This window comes from Acomys russatus, chromosome 20 (assembly GCF_903995435.1).
Source record: "Acomys russatus chromosome 20, mAcoRus1.1, whole genome shotgun sequence".
NCBI classification, from domain to species: Eukaryota; Metazoa; Chordata; class Mammalia; order Rodentia; family Muridae; genus Acomys; species Acomys russatus.
This window is the reverse complement of record NC_067156.1, coordinates 54,912,022-54,929,177: the sequence shown is the minus strand read 5'-3', so window position 1 is coordinate 54,929,177 and position 17,156 is coordinate 54,912,022.

The window sequence follows — 17,156 nt, the reverse complement described above, 5'->3', positions numbered from 1 at the left end:
AGGGGGAGGGTGTGCTGGTGGGGGACTGGGAGGAGAGGAGTGGGGCTACAATCAGGATGTAAAGTGAATTAATAAATTAATTTAGAAAAAAGAAAACTGACTGAAAATGAGCCTAAAAAAGAGGATTTACATCAAAGTCAGTCCCCACTCTCCACACAACTGTGGAGAACTGACTCCTGACGTGAGCTCTGGTGCTCAATATTTAACCCCCGCCCCTTGGTAAGGAGGCCTGGTGGCACTCAGAGAAAGGATAAGCAGGCTATCAGGATGAGACCTGATAGGCTGTGACCATATGGTGAGGGAGGAGGTCCCCTTCTGTCACAGACCTAGGGGAAGGGAACAGGGTGAAAGAGGGAGAGAGGGAGGAATAGGAAGATACAAGCGAGAGGATAACAATTGAGATGTTATATGAATAAATTAATTTTTAAAAGAGAAAAAAAGGAGAATTTCCATCATGAGAATCAATTCTATCATTTATGTTATCTCTGATACTAAAGGTCTCTAAAGCCAACATACTTTGTTCCTTCTAGTTTTCTCCTTGCCACTTCCTTCCATTTGAAGGTTCTTATGCTATGGAGAACAGGAGAAGCTTGCCTACTGGGAGTCATCTTCATTTTGGCTAAAACAAAATCACATGTCTCAAATTTTAAATTTGTAATGGAAATTGTAAGAATATGGATTTTTTGGTCTCCAGTGTTTGTTTTTTCTTCTTTAATGAGTTACTTAAATATTTAATTTTAACTTAATTAAATTTAACTTAATTGAATTATGTTATTATAGTTGGTATCATGTTTGGTATCTTCATAGCTTCTATTCTGTGACTGTAATGAAACTCTCTGATGACAGGGACCTGAGTGAGAGAAGGAAGGGTTCATTTCAGGTCACAATTCAAGGAACAGTCCATCAGTGTAGGAGCCACAGCAGCAGGAATTTAAAGCAGGTCATCGCAGTGCATCCATAGGAAAGAAGCAGAGAGGAAAAGATGAATGCGTGAATGTGCTCAGCTTGCTTTCTCCGTTTGTGAAAGGCTCCCTGATCCCGCCCACAGTTAAGATGGCTCTTGTCTCCTCAAACAATATAACCAACATAACCTCTTACAGGTATGTCCAAAGGCCCAGCTCCAAGATCAGTCCAACTTTTATCAAGTTGACAATTAGCACAATTAGACATTGAACGTGGATAGGTTTTAACTACAAGCATATGATAACTGAGTTGTGATTCTCTGGAGAGCCAAAACTAATAGGATGCATAGCTAGATAGGTCTACACACATTGATTCATAATGTTGGAATCGGGTGGGCCCACAGTACACTAGAGAGCCAGTGGTATGGCTCGATCTGAATACAAAGGCACGTGGTGGTTTGAATAAGAATGGCCTCCATAAGCTCACACATTTGAATGCTTGGTCTGCAGTTGGCACAACTGTTTGGGAAAGATTAAGAGGTATGGCCTTGTTGGAAGAGGTGTGTCACTGGGCCCTCAAAAGCCCTGACCATTCCAGTTCCCCCCCCCCCCGGCCCCTCCCCCCACCTCTCTCTCTCTTTCTTCCTTTCTCTCTCCCTCTTTCTCTGCCTTATACCCATGAATTAGATGTAAGTTGTCCGTCACTACTCTGGAGCCGTACCTGCCTGCCTGCCTGCTGCCATGCTTCTGCCATGATGGTCATGGATTCTCATTCTCAGGAACTCTGAGCCTGCAAATTAAATGTTTTCTTTTATAAGTTGTCTTGACCATGTTGTTTTGTCACAAAAATAGACAACTAACTAAAATAGGACCTGGGAACTCTCTAGAGCAAGGGTGTAGTTATAGTCCCAAGGCAAATCAGCTTAAGACTAGAACAAACTGATGCTTCATTTAAGTCTCCATGAATAAAAAATCCCTTTTCTCAGCTTGAATCAAGCAGGAGCCTCCTTTACAAGAGAGAATACTACTCCTTTTCTTTTCTCACTCTTTGGGTTATTCACTGACAATATGAGATCTATCTACATTAGGAAGCAATATTGGCTTTATTTACTCCATCATTTTCAATATTAATCTCATTTATAAGCACATAGACACATTTAGAGTAATATCTAACAATGCATCTCAGCACCTCATGGACCAGGCAAGTTGACACAGAAAAGTAGCTATCAAGGTAGGGACAAATCAACTGGATTAAGGCTATGAGCTAGAACACTGACATCTGGGTAAAATTAGAACCCAGCATAAGCACAAGTTAGCTAGAAATTTATTCTGTTGTTCCGCCCCTTAATTAACTTTACATCCTGACCATAGCCCCTCCCTCCTTCCTCCCCCTCTCTTATTCCTCAGGAAAGGGGAGCCCCACCACCACCACCACCACCAAACCATGCCAGCTCATCAAGTCACATTCGGATTGAGCTTATCCTCTTCCCCTGTGTATGCTCAATTTTCTTAACCAATATATTTTATTAACAACTTAGTGACCAAGCATATGTCACTTATAACCCGACTAACCAAAACAATAAGAAATGAGGATTAATAGACACAATAACAAAACTGTAAGGATATCAGTGCCGAGGAACGATTTTCCTGGCACAATCTGCAGGATTTCTTCTGCTGGAACCTAGAGTAACCAGAACCCAGAACCTCAGCAGGAGCCAGAGCCCCGAAGCCTTCCCTAGAGTGGTTCTCTCTAGGAGCATCTCAAAGTGCAGTGATGAACAGCCAAAACTATCCCAAGTCTCAGAAGAACCCCACCTCCAGTTCTGGGCTCATTTATATATCTCCTCCCAGAGTCTGTTCACAGGATCTTTTCAGCTGGCAACAATTAAGCTCCTGCACGAAGTGGTTGCTCTTCTAGTGAATTAACCTCACCTGTTCTATCTCGAGACCATTCCAATCCCACACTTGGGATCCTAAAAAACAGGTTTATCTCTCCTTCCCCTGTGGCTTGGTGAGGCAGCCACACCAAGGGGATGTAGTCAAAGAGCAGAAAGCGGTTCATTTCAGAGATATCCCCTGCTCTCCTCACTAGGGGACCCACATAAAGCTTGAGCTGCCTATCTGCTACAGCTGTGTAGGGGCCTAGGTCTACTGTGTGCATGGTCTTTCAGTCTCTGAAAGCCCCTCTAGGTCCTGCTTAATTACCTCTGTTGGTCATCTTGTGGAGATCCTTTCATTTCTAGGTCCTTCTATACTTCTCCCACTTTTCCACAAGACTCCCTACACCTCACCCAATGTTTGGCTGTGAGTCTTGGCATCTGTTTCCATCCACTGTTGGGCAGAGCCTTTCAGGTGACAGCTATCCTAGCATAGCAGAGTATTGTTAATAGTGTCAGTGGTTGGCTTTCTCTTGTGTGCTGGGTCTCAGGTTGTATCAGGCATTGGTTGGACATTCCCTCAATCTCTGCTCCATCTTTATCCCTGCATATCTTGTAGGCATGGTAAATTTGGGGTGGAAGTTCTTGTAAGCAGGTTGGTATTCTCCTCCCTCCACTTAGGAGTCCTGTCCAGTTAGATGGTACAGTCTTCCAGCTCCATGGCCCCTGCTACTAGGAGTCTCAGCTTGAGTCAACCTCATATCCTCCCAGAAGCTTATTCTCTCTTAGGTCTCCAGCCTGTCACAGAGACACCTCCACTCGTAGTTTCTCTTCTCTCTGCAGGGCCTCTGTCTTCCTGCTTCCACTCTCCTATACCAGTCCTTGTTATATTCTCGATAAAATGTTCCACCATGCAACAAGAACATTTGCTCAACAATGTTCATAGCAACTTTATTCCTGGAAACAACCTAGATGCCCCTCAACCAAGGAATGGATAAAGAAACTGTGGTACATTTACACGGTGGAATACTACTCAGCTATTTTTAAAAACAAGGACATCATGAAAATTTCAGTATGGAACTAGAAAAGATCATCCTGAGTGGAGTAACCCAGACCCAGAAAGATACTCATAAGAGGATTTTAGCCATATAGTATAGGATAAACATACTACAATTCAGAGAACCAAACAAAATAAATAACAAGGAATACCTAAGGGAGGATGTTTAAGTCTCACTCAGAAGGAGAAACAGAATAAGCAGAAGGAGTTGAAAAGAGGGAAAAAGTTAGGAAAGGGAACCCAAAGAGAAATGAGAGTGGAATTCCCCAGCTTCTTAAGAATACATGAAACACATTTAAAGAGAAGGCTGGGCAAATACCTGTGGAAGTTGGTATCTTCCACACAGTGATCTCAAATCTGCACAGTGGTAAGGCACATTGATTTGCCTTGAGTGATTTGATGAATTCATAATTTGTTATCTGCAAACTAATTGTGAAGCCTTTGCATGTCTTTCTTCTGTCCCTCGGATTCCATATTAATGACCATTATTATAATTCTTTTCCTACAAGTTCTCTTGTCTTTAGAGAATAGAACAAGTGGCTTTGCCAATTTGAACCTTAGGCCACATGTCTTAGTGATGACTGACTATGGCTTGTGTGTATGCTGGGCTACAATGGCCTGGCATCCTTGTTCACATGAGTCTATAAGTTTAGCTTTGCAGTTCCTGCTCTAAGAAAGCCTTTGGTCTCAGAAAATCATAATAGATGCCTAGTCAGGGCCCTGTCTAACTCTCTAGGCTACTCTTCCCACTCCTTTTCTTTGTTGGCCATCCTATGAGAGCTCTAATGTTCAAGCTCCAGGATGATACCCCAGGGTCTCCGGACTCACTACCCACCCTTTCTTCCTTCACCTTCCACTCACCATTTATCTCTCATATATATGCTTAGCTGCTGCTCTTCCAGCAGAGTCTTTCCTCCATCCTCTCGGCTAAGCTTGAGGTACAATAGCCTCAAGGACTTTGTAATACTCATCCCAATAACAAAATCAGTCTACTCTAAATGACCAGAAACCATAACAAAGCCTAGTTCACAAGAAGTGCTAACTATTTGTTGAAATACTGAATTAATAATAATATGATTGTTCCAGTTTCCTTTCTATTCATGTGATAAAACGCCATGGTTAGGGCAGTGACAAATTTATTTTGTTTACATTTCCAGATCATATAAAGGGAAGTTAAGGCAGGACATCGCAACAAAAACCCTTAAGGAATAAACATGGTTTGCCGCCTTGCTTACTCAGCCTCATGTTTAGCTGATTCCCTTAAGGCCTGCCTAGAGAATGGTACTGCCCACAGTGGGCTACACATACTTACACTGATCAGCCATCAAGGCGATCTCTCATAGACATAACCCCCAGACCAACCAGATAAAGACAAGGATTCAACTGAAATTATCTGATCAGGTGACTCGAGACTGTGTTCAGTTGACAGTTAATGCTAACTAGGACAAAAAACATAACCATCATTTACAGAGAGCTCTTGCTGTGTGTCAGTCCCATAAATTATAAAAGTATAAACTCATTAAATCATCAACAGCCCCACGAAGTTCACAACACTATTTTCATATGTTATAACTGAGAAGACAAATCTAAGAGAATACTTTAAAAAATTACAGCAAATCCTGCTAATCAGTCCATCTGGGATGAGACCCTGTAAAATTGGCCTTTCCAACACTGGGCTTCAGCCAACTGAGAGAACAGACCTCTAGCCTCCCGGATATCTCACCTCCTCTAACCAACTGAAGCACAAAGAAAATATTCATTCTTTCTGAGCAAGCTGTGTCCCACTGTAATTGTGGATTGGATTTTTTTCTGGTGAAAATAATAACACCAACTCAGAAAGTGGGCTGAAGAATCAGGAAATATGATGTGTAGTATCGCAAAATTGGACACAAGGGTACCTGGACCCTTAGCTCTAGAGAGTACTATGAATCAGAAGGTAAGATCACACCCAGGACTACATCACAGGGGCAGAGACAACTCAGATCTTTATCATGATATAGTTGTAGACCTATTAATGGCTCCAGGCACATTCTGACCAGTTTGGCTAGCCTGATTTAGATGAGGTTTATATTCAAAGAAGCATATTACACAAGGGAGGCAATAACAGGGAAGACAAGTTGAGCAACTCTCAGAAATGTGCCAAAGAAAAATAAGGCACGCAAAATACATAGGTTTGGAGAGTCAGTGAGGAAAGCTGACAGTTAATTTAAAGCTGAGGCAAAAAACAAACAAACAACCAGACCTTATGACTATGAAGGGATGACTTTCTTCTGTCACCCCCAAGCTTTGTAGCCTGGGCTGGTGGCCATATATATTCACAGAGCCATGGTATATGCTACCTCATTCCTCCAGAAACAGAGATGCCAAGCCATTTATCACAGAGCCACAACCAGGTCATTAGGTTTCTTACTATGATAATTAGGTTAAGTTTAAGAAAATCAAGATAATTTGAATATTCCTTTAAAGCAATTTTGACTACTAGCTAGATACTATGAACAAACATCATCTCAGAACCTTCTGAGCATTTGTCTTATTTCAGCAGCACTGATATTTCGCCGAAAAAGACACAAGCTTTCTGAAAAGTATTAGATTATGGTACCTGAGGTCTTTTCCTTTCTTTCTCCTTAGCTTTTACACATCAAAATAACATTTTATTATTAATATATTTTTAATGTTGTGCCCATAATGCAGTATGAATTCTTAATATTGTGTGCCATACCCTAATAGGATGTCTATTACTTCAAAAGTGATTTCAGAATTCTTTACTAGCATGGAACCATATGCCCACAGATGCAACTGTGGCATATGTGCCTATGAAACGGTATTAGAGTAACCAGTCAGTTTTTTATTATATTCAAGATCTGTTGCAGAGAAGAAAACACACACCTGGTACTATAGTAATGGTCAAGACTCATGGTTGGGAGCTTATGGGCCCCAGTATTGATCCTCCTAGTGTTATCTTGCTAACTGAACATACTGTTAAAATAGGAGGCAGAAAGACTGTAAGAGCCATAGGTGAGAGATAACTGGAGTGAAACTGTGCCTTCTAGAACTCACAGCAGCTATGAATGCCTGCACAGGGAAGTCACTACTCCAGCATGGCCCCAGCCCTAGATGAGAAGCATTTCATAGTCGATGGCTTTATGATTCTACTTAAGGCCTGTGCCAAGGGAAGAAAGACATACCTGGTACTATAACTATGGTCAAGAACTCATGGTTGGAAGCTCCCAGGCCTCAGGCTTGAACCTACTACTACTGTCAACCATGCTCCAATGGATGGCTCCATTCCCATATAGATATGGGCAACAGAGTTCAACTCTGCTGGTTATTAAGGAAGGAGAGAGATAAAGAATATAATATTGCAAGCTCAGAGATGGATCTTGGAGGAACTGGGAGGAGGAGGGTGCAAACATGATCAAAATGCATTGTATGCATGTACGAAATTCTCAAAGATTAATAAAATATTATAGATGGCTCAGCAGTCACAAACATTTGCTGCTTTTGCAAATGCACACGGCACATATGCAGTGCATTTACATACATGCAAGTAAGATATTCATATGCATAAAATAAAAATAAACAAGCCTTAAATATATATTAAGTTCATTTCAGGGACCTCCCCTCCCAACCACAATCTACGCAACACCTCAGTAGAATCAGCTCATGGATATCAGCAGGGATGTCAGGGAACTGAATGGACAACTGCAGATTCTGATCACTCAAAACTGGCAGTCATCCTGTTTAGGATTCATTAAAGCTGATGCACAGATTTAATCTAATTGAAAGACAATTAGAAGAGAAGGAAAAAAGGAAGGCGAGATGGCGAAGGAGATAGGAGACAGCAAGAGGGAGTAAGAGGCAGAGGAACTAAGGGCTGAGAATCAAATCTGAGATTTCTTAAAAGCTATCAAGTCTTAAAATACACATTAATACACAGAAATAGAAAGGGAAGGAAATAATTCTACAAAGAAAACCCAGCAGAACAAAAGTTTATATTGGTGCAAAGCAGAATCATGCTTAAACAACTTTACAGGAAGTTGCAAACTCAAGTCCTGTTACTGTCCATCACTTTTGAAAAACACAGCTCTCCTCACACTTCCAATGATGTTATCTTGTACCCCAGTCATTAGACAGTCTAATAACCAAACTGACGCATTCTCTGAAATAAAACCCAAGGGCTTTAGACAGGACTCCTCTTCTGATTAGTGTTTCCCCCACACTTTTCTTCTCAAAATAAGGCCAAGTGCATTTAAGTTTCTGGAATCTTCTTCATATCCCTTTTGAAAATGTAGAGTAAATATTATGCTGGCTCCTTTCTGCAGCCAATTAATGCATCCTCCTTGCCAATATCATAAATATAACTTTTTTTCGGCTGCTGCTACTCTTATTGCATACATATGCTCCTGATAATTACTTGTTTTTGAGTTCTTAGCCACTTGGGCATGGAAAGACATCTGAGGTTTAAATGCTAGGACTATGGCATTATTACATGTCTGTCTTTATAAGAGAATAAGCTATCACAACCCCCTATTCTATGTAGTAAAATTGTACTCAACAAAGGAATCTATTTACTGTACTGGAACACTAATACAACCAGGCATTCTTGTAAGAAAACCCACTAAAGCACCATGGAAGCCTCTCTGCACTTAGTCCCCTGCAGCTCCTGTATGGTGACATTGTAGGAAACTCTCTGGCTTTATTTTCTCTGCTTAGATAAAACAACACTGATTCAGTTCAAGATGCTTAGGCTTGAGAAGGAACTGAGGGAGGTTCTGTGCTGACATAGAGTAAATAATGATGCTGGTCTCCCCTCAAAGTCTGAAGGACAAGAATGAGAGATCCCGAAGTCTTAACAGAGCTCAGTCATGGGGACTTTGTGAGGCTGCACAGGAAAACAGCATATAGACCTTGTTTTGTTTGTTTGTTTGTTTGTTTGTTTTGTTTTGTTTTGTTTTTAAGTATAAATGCTGTTTCTTTTAAAGGAGTTCTTGAAAGGATGGGGAGATAGCTCAGTCAGTAAAATGCTTGCCAGCCAAGCATGAGAGCTTGAGTTTGATTCCCAGCCAGCATCCAGGTCAAATGCCAGATGTGGTGACATTGTCAGGGACAGGAGGACCCCTGGAACTCACTGGCCAGAAGTCAAGCCAAACCAGAGAGTTCCAGGGAACATTCAGAGACCCTGTCTCTAAAAAGCAAGATAAGTGATCCCTTAAGGAGTGACATCTGAACTCCACACATACATGAACACAAGTTCACAGGCACACCCACAAACATAAGCTATAAGCCTTTGAACATGTGCATGCAAAAAAAAAATGAAATAAAACAATAAAGTTATATGGAAATAGAACAGAGCAGCCGAGATTCAGAATCTCAATGCCTGTCACCCTCCAAACATCAGGGAATCCTTGAGAGCATCACTATGTGTCCTCCTCAGGGACCAGCTATGGGGCCTACATGAAGCCTGGCTAGGGCACTCCATTTGTCATGTGCATATACTTGCTTTATGAAATGTACAACCATTACGGCTAAATGAACTTGTTCCTAATAAAAATGACAATAGTAATAAGATTTAGTTTCTAGACTATTCCAGGACCCTCACATGATTACGGAACCAACGGGTTTATTCCGTAAACCTAACTTGCGTCAGGGTATTAGCAGATTCATTTGGTCAACCAGGCTTTAATTGGGAGACATTTTGCAATTTATTTGTCTTTGTCTTTGCAACAATAGTATTTTGCTTAATGCATAAGGAAAGGGCAAAGGAGGAAGCCACAGGAAATAAACTCAAATCTTCCTAATTTAGATTTATTGAGAAGTCTAAATAGACCTTTTCTGAGGTCTCAGTTATAAAATTTTGAGGGCATTATTTACTGCTAATTATATTAATTTTAATTATAATAAATCATGGCCAAGTAAAGGCTCCCTGGCAATAAATGCATATTTGCTTTACACATAATTTTCCATTAGTTGCTCAAATAGGAGGATGCTCCAAGACAGCTGTCACATTAGTGTTCTTAACCCAGCACAAGCCTGTGGTCAAACCAGTTGCTATGCCGGTTTGCTTAGAAGACGCATTCTTGCCCTGCTCAGACAAAGCTCACTACCAGCCTGGCTCCTGTCTAGGGCATTGGCATTGACTAAGTGACAGTGACATCTCTGTCTAAGTAGCAAAATTGGTATGGCTAGGGAGCGCATTTGGGTGAAGTGCCTAACCACACAGGCTTGCCTGCCTTTCCCTCAGAAACGGCATCAGCTTTTTTGGATAGAGAGCTGCCTAACAGAAGCCGACTTAAACCGTAGATAACCATTTGAAGATTGATTCTATTATTTTTATTTTTATTCGTGTGTTGAGGAGTGTAGGTATGTAGAGGCGCCATGGGAAGTCAGAAGAGGGTGTCAGATCACATAGAGCTGGAGTTACAGTCAGTTGGGAGCCACCCAATGTGGGTGATGGGAAACAGACTGGAGTCCTTTGGAAGAGCAGTCAGTGTTCTTCACCACAGAGCTGTCTCTCCAGGCATCATTGGTATCATCCTAAATGCTCCAAAATGATTTATGGGCAAAGTAGAGGGAAATAAGTAAAACTAACCTTAGGGATATATTTCCCCCTAACCCGACATACCCAAAATATCACCATTTTACTCTAAAATAACATAATTATTGAGCGCTGTATATGCTTTTGTGCTATTTCTGGCTGTCACTTGTGGTTCCAGCTCCTGAATCGGACCACACAGCTCAATGCAGCTTGTCCTTAAAATTATGTACATGTGTATTTCCAGTTTTGAACCTGATGTCCTGGGATTACTCAAAGAAACAAAACAAAGAGGGAAAGAAGAAGTTAGTTAAGGTGGGTAACGTTTATTAACATGGCACTTCCCAGCAAGGTCTCTCTCTCTTGCAGCCTCGTCTTTCATCTCATCTCTACTTTCTCTTAAACTCAACCTTTTCTCTGGGCTGGTAAATGTTCCTTGAGTTCTCAGAAAGGCCAGTGCTTGCTTGCTACAGTCTCTATCCTTGCTAGAACTATTTTTTCACCATTTCTCTCTTGTGAATTCGTCCGCTTCCTTCAAGTCTCCCTCTAGAAGCTCAACCATAGTTGACAAAGCTCTGTGTGCCACTGAATCCAGCACGTGGCCCTGAGACATTTGAGGATTGATATTTATGGCTTTTAAAAACTGCCTTCCTTGGTAGACTCTCAAGTTGTACAATGATGAAAACCGTACCTTGGTTTTTTGTTTTTCTGTTCTTCTTCTTTTTTTTTTTTTTTTTTTTTAAAGTCTTGCCTTCCATTTCTTAGCACATTGCTTGGCTCATTGAAAGTGCTTGCTAAATTTTGTTTGATGAATAATGAATGAACTGATGGCAGAGGAATACATAAACTCTGGAACTCAACATAACCATCTTCTCTCCTGCCCTGAACCTCTGATTTGGGGTTGCATCTTGACAGTGCAGGGATCCAGTTACCTCCTAATATACCCTGGTCAGGTAAGTTGTTTCTCTGCTGCTGTGAAATAACCCAGTTGGAGGGTACAGCCCTCTTCCCCTACACTGATAAAAAGTGACTTCGATGGAAACACAAGAGCAAATTCTAATGCCCTGGGTTATTAGACTTCTCAGGACCCTTAAAGGAGAGAGCTTGAAGCTGTTCATCTCAGTTTGCTTCTGGGGATATTACAAATGTAATTGGATGGGAAATAATGCATCAGATTTGTTTTGCCTCTTTGTGGGTTGCACCCTTATGTCTAGTCTCAGGCTGATCTCCATGTCTCTGCTGCATCCGTGGTGTCACTAAGGTTGCCCATCCACACTTGCAAACAATACATCTTGTTTGCCTCTGTGTCTACTCTGTGCTTCCTTCCCAGGATAGATTTCCTCCACCAACATCTGTCAGTTCCCAACCTTCATTCGATACTGGCGGAAAAAGCACATCAACTAAGAAATTATTCTCTAATTTCTGACAATTAAAAGCTACTCCTTCCCCTCCCCAACACCCTGTGATATGTTCTGCTGTGGAGAGCTAAAATCCACTCTGTGTTAATTGTATGTTCCACATGTGTGTTTGTGGAACACGGTAGCTTCTTCCTGTTACTTCCTGTGCTACAATGTGACTCTGGATATGTGGCCATGTTGGCACTGTTATGCAGCTTCATACAGACTATCTCAGTGTTTGCTAGAGGAAAGGATCACCAGAGTTTTTCTTATGCCCAGAGAAATACAACTATTATAAAAGACTTCTGAAGATTTTTCCCCAGAATAAACAGAAACTAATTGTTCCTCTAAACCTTACATAAATATCATTTTAAAATATCTGGGATGTGACAGTCGCACTACAAGCAATAGTGTCTTCCAAGAGATGGGTTTTCTCCCACCCTTAACTGCCTAGACAGGTTTATTATGAACAACATGGTTATTAAGCTCTTGTTCTAGAACCTGCATGGTCTTTGATCTAAAATAAAGTGTTTCTGACATTTCAATGGCTATTCTTAGTTGTCAACTTAACTATATCTGGGATTAACTCAAAACCAAGCTACTGAGTATCAGTGTGAGGGGTTTTTTGGATTGGATCATTTGGAGTGGGAGATCCCACCTTAAATCTGGGCACATTTTCTAGTGGCAGCCTTTATAAATGATGTGGAAGAAGAAAGCGCTTGCTCTTTACTTGCCTTCTTCATGCTCAATGGCAAGTTTATTCATGCATTGGAATTTGAGCCTTCTTCTTTGATATTCTGGTGTATACTGAGGACAGCCTGAGACACCCAGCCTCATGGACTGAACAGCTATTGAATTCTTTGATTTTCTGTCAGGAGACAGCCATTGTTGGAATAGTTGGACCATAGCTTGTAATAAACTTGTGTGTGTGTGTGTGTGTGTGTGTGTGTGTGTGTGTGTGTTGTACATTCTATGAGTATATACATTTCATCAGTTCATTTTCTCTAGAGAATCCTGACTAATACAAGTACAGGTTGTTTCTTTTTTTATCTGTCAAAATGAAGAACTGGACCATTTTCTACAATCTCTTTAAGATGGAAATAGCCAAAGATTCATTTATTGTTGACCCTACTCCTTTCAGCCTATGTTAAAACATGGAGGATGAATACAGTGCTTAATATCAGTATAAATTCACTTGATGCCATTAGGCTGGTGAGAAAGCTTAGTGGGTAAAAGTGCTTGCCTGATACCCTGAGTTTGATCTCCAGAACCCATGATGAAGGGAGATTATTGATTCCTAAGAGATGTCTGCCTTGGAACATGCAAAACACACACACACACACACCAATAGTAATAATAACATAAATTAGTTCTAATACACAGTTACACTTAAATGGAATGAACAAAGAAGGTTCATGAATCCACATCCAAATTTGCCACAGGTAATGTTTACAGGCACACAGAGCCATCTTGGTCTTGAAAGGGAGGATACTTTCTTGCTTCTTTGTAACAGATATCTGGGCTGAGTTTTCATGGTAAAATATATGGATGCATTGTCAACTCTGAAGGTGGAAATTTTTTAGGTTGGCTGAAAACGGATTATCAGACGCCATTCCTCTGAGAGATAGCTTCCCAAGGTATTAGGACAATTCTAAGTGTGAATCTTTTCTTTGGTATTTTTATGAAAAAAAATCAGAGTGTAGAAAAATGGTAATACATACAAAAAATTACAAAATATTGGACTCAAACTTTACATTTTAATTTACTGACACTTTTTAAGAAGATGATAAGCAGTGAGCACTATGTGGTTGTCGTTGATTTATCACTGAATGGTATTTAACATTCACTATATGCTTTCCACAAAACAGTACGCAAAACAAAGCCCTATCTCTCATGGAACTCTGAGAGAATTCAGTGAAAGGAAGAGGAGATATGATCTACATTATGTAAATAAAATGACGTCTAATGAAAACATTTTGCTTGAGGCATGAATTGAGTACTAAGTGGCAATTCTGTGACATAGCAGAAAATGGTATTCACTAGTCTGAAAGCCTTGGAAAGTCTTTGGCTTTGGGCCTTAAGAACTGCTTCTGCCCTTTCCTGTATGTCCTGGGACTGAATATAAGTCAAATGTCTCTCCTGCTCCAATCACAAAAGCCCCAGATCAAGTACATGAATGTCCAGACAGAAGACAACCCCTATGTAACTTACTCTTTTCTTCTTCCTCAGAAAGGAAGTAAAAGCCTTTTTTGTTGTTTTTCCTTTTTCTTTAATGCAATCCCTGATAGCCCAGCACTGTTTGTACGTAGACCATGTTGAGGCCTTGGAGAATTATCATTATTATCAGTCATGATGTTAATGGGCTGTCATTGTTGGCTGAAGTTAACTCATTCTAGATGCTTTGTTTACTCCACTAACAAAAAGGCAGCTTGGAATTAAAAAAGGAAATGTGCCAACCAATTAATCCATAACTTGGTTGGAATGCTTTGGGGATTTTCTAACATTTCTTTTATTGAATTTTTGTTGAAGTGCAGTATCCTTTTTTTCCTTTGAAATTTCATTCTGGAGATTTTTTTTTATCACATGCCATTTCTGCAGGAGGCACATTGAGCCACTGAGACCTTCTGAGTAAATACCACGTGTTTTAAAATATTTATCAATAATGAGGCTACTAGCTCACACATTCTATGAAAATACCAATCTGGGAAGCCAGCTCATGGTACAGGTTTTTAAAAGATATCAAAATGTTCTCGCCATGCACATTTATATTGCCAATGCTTTTCTTTTGGACAACATGTCAAAGTAGCTACGCCTCAAATAAGAGTGATGGCAAGAGCCCTGCAGTCAGTAATATGAAATACAGGTAAATCTATATTATAAACACAGACAGCCTTGAAAGGTTTATTTTTATTGCTTTTAATGATGTGTGAAGGCCAGAGGCATAGGGTGTTTCAAGAGCTACAGTTATAGGCTGTTGTGAAGCCCCTGATGCACATGGTGGGATTTGAACTCTGGTCCCCTGGAAGAGGCCAGTCATTGGTGGTCATTCCTTCAATTTCATCTCAATCTTTATCCCTACACATCTTGCATGCAGAACAAATTTTGGGTTGAGGTTTTGTGGGTAGGTTCTTGTCCCCATCTCTCCATTGGAAGTCTTGACATTGGAGGTGGCCATTTCAGGTTCCATATCCCCTGATGCTAGGAGTCTTAGCTAAGGGCACCCTCATTGAATCCTGTGTTTCCCTTGACTTAGGTTTCTAGCTCATCCTCAGAGCTGCTTCCCCGTCTCCCACAACAGCAATTTCAGTTCTCTTTTCCAACTCTCTCTCCCTCAGTCCTCCCTGAGCTTGATCCCTCCTGTTCCCCTACCCATTCTCTCCTCCATCCAATTCCTTCCCTCCATAGACCTCAACTATTTTATTTCTCATTCTGATTGAGACTCAAGCATAATCCTTTGAGCCTTTGTTACTTAGCTTTTTTTAGTCTGTGAATTGTAGCATGGTAATCCTGTACTTTATGGCTAATATCCACTTATAAGTGAGTACATTCCATGTGTGTCTTTCTGGGTCAGGGTTACCTCACTCAGGATGATATTTTCCTAGATCCATCCATTTGCCTGCGAATTTAATTATTTCCTTGTACCACAGTTTTGTTTATCAATTCTTTGTTTGAGGTACATCTGAATAGTTTCTAGTTTCTGGCTATTACGAATAAAGCTGCTATGAACATAGTTGAGCAAATGTCCTTGTGGTATGGCGGAGCATCTTTTGGGTATATGCTATTTGAGGTAGAGCTATTCCAAATTTTCTGAGAAAGGGCCAGATTGATTTCCAGCATAGTTGTACAAGTTTGCATTCCCACCAGCAATAGAAGAGTATACCCCTTTCTCCACATCCTCACCAGTGTGCGCTATCAGTTGAGTATTTGATCTTAGCCATTCTGATGGCTGTAAGATAGAATCTCAGAGGTGTTTTGATTTGCATTTCCCTGATGACTAAGGGCATTGTACATTTCTTTTAGTGCTTCTCAGCCATGAAAGACTCCTCATTTTTAATTAGATTATTTGAGTTGTTGCTATTCAATTTCTTGAATACTTTAGATATTTTAGATATTAGCTCTGTTGGATGTAGGGTTGTCAAAGATCTTCTCCCTGTCTGTAGTTGCCATTTTGTTCTATTGATAGTGTCCTTTGCCTTACAGAAGCTTTTTGGTTTCATGAGGTCCCATTTACTAGTTGGGGATCTTAGAGCCTGAGTGGTTGGTGTTTTGTTCAGGAAATTGTCTCCTGTGCCAACAAGTTTAAGGTTATTCTCTACTTTTTCTTCTATTAGATTTAGTGTATCTGGTTTTATATTGAGGTCTTTGATCCACTTGGACTTGAGTTTTATACAGAGTGACAAATATGCATATATTTGCATTCTTCTACACGCAGACGTCCATTAGACCAGCGCCATCTGTTGAAGATGCTTTCTTTGTCCATTGTATGGTTTTGGTATCTTTGTAAAAAAAAAAAAAAGTGTCCATAGGTGTACGGGTTTATTTCTGGATCTTCAATCCGATTCCATTGATCAACCTGTCTATTTTTTATGTCAGTACCATGTGATCTTTGTTACTGTTTGCTCTGTAGTACAGCTTGAAATCAGGGTTGGTGATACCTCCAGAAGTTCTTTTATTGGGCAGGATTTTTTCCACTATCCTGGGTTTTTTAATTTTTTCATATGAAGCTGAAAATTCTGTAAAGAACTGTGTTGGAATTTTGATAGGAATTGCATTGAATCTGTAGATTGCTTTTGGTAAGATGACCATTTTTACTATGTTAATCTAACTAATCCATGAACATGGGAGATCATCCCATTTTCTGATTTCTTCTTCAATTTCCTTCTTTGGAGACTCGAAGATTTTGTCATACAGGTCTTTCACTTGTGTGGTTAGAGTTACACCAAGATATTTTATATTATTTGTAGCTTTTGTGAAGGGTGCTGTTTCCCTAATTTGTTCTCATCCCATTTATCATTTGTATAAAAGAGGTCTACTGATTTTTAAAGTTAATTTTGTATCCAGTCAATTTGCTGAGGGTGTTTATCAGCTTTAGGAGTTCTCTGGTTAAATTTTGGTGGTCATTGGGTTGGAGAGATGGCTCAGCAGTTAAGAGCACTTGTCTGCTCTTCCACAGGTCCTAAGTTCAATTCCCAGCAACACATGGGTGGCTCATAACTATCTATAACATAATCTGGTACCCTCTTCTGGCATGCAGGTGTATGTAGAGACAGAGCACTCATATACATTAAATAAATTAACATTTTTTAAAAATTGAGGGGTCTCTCATTTAGAGTCCCAATAGGATGCCTTCCCCTCTGTCCCAGTTTCCTGGTAAGTGAAGGCTTTCGTGGG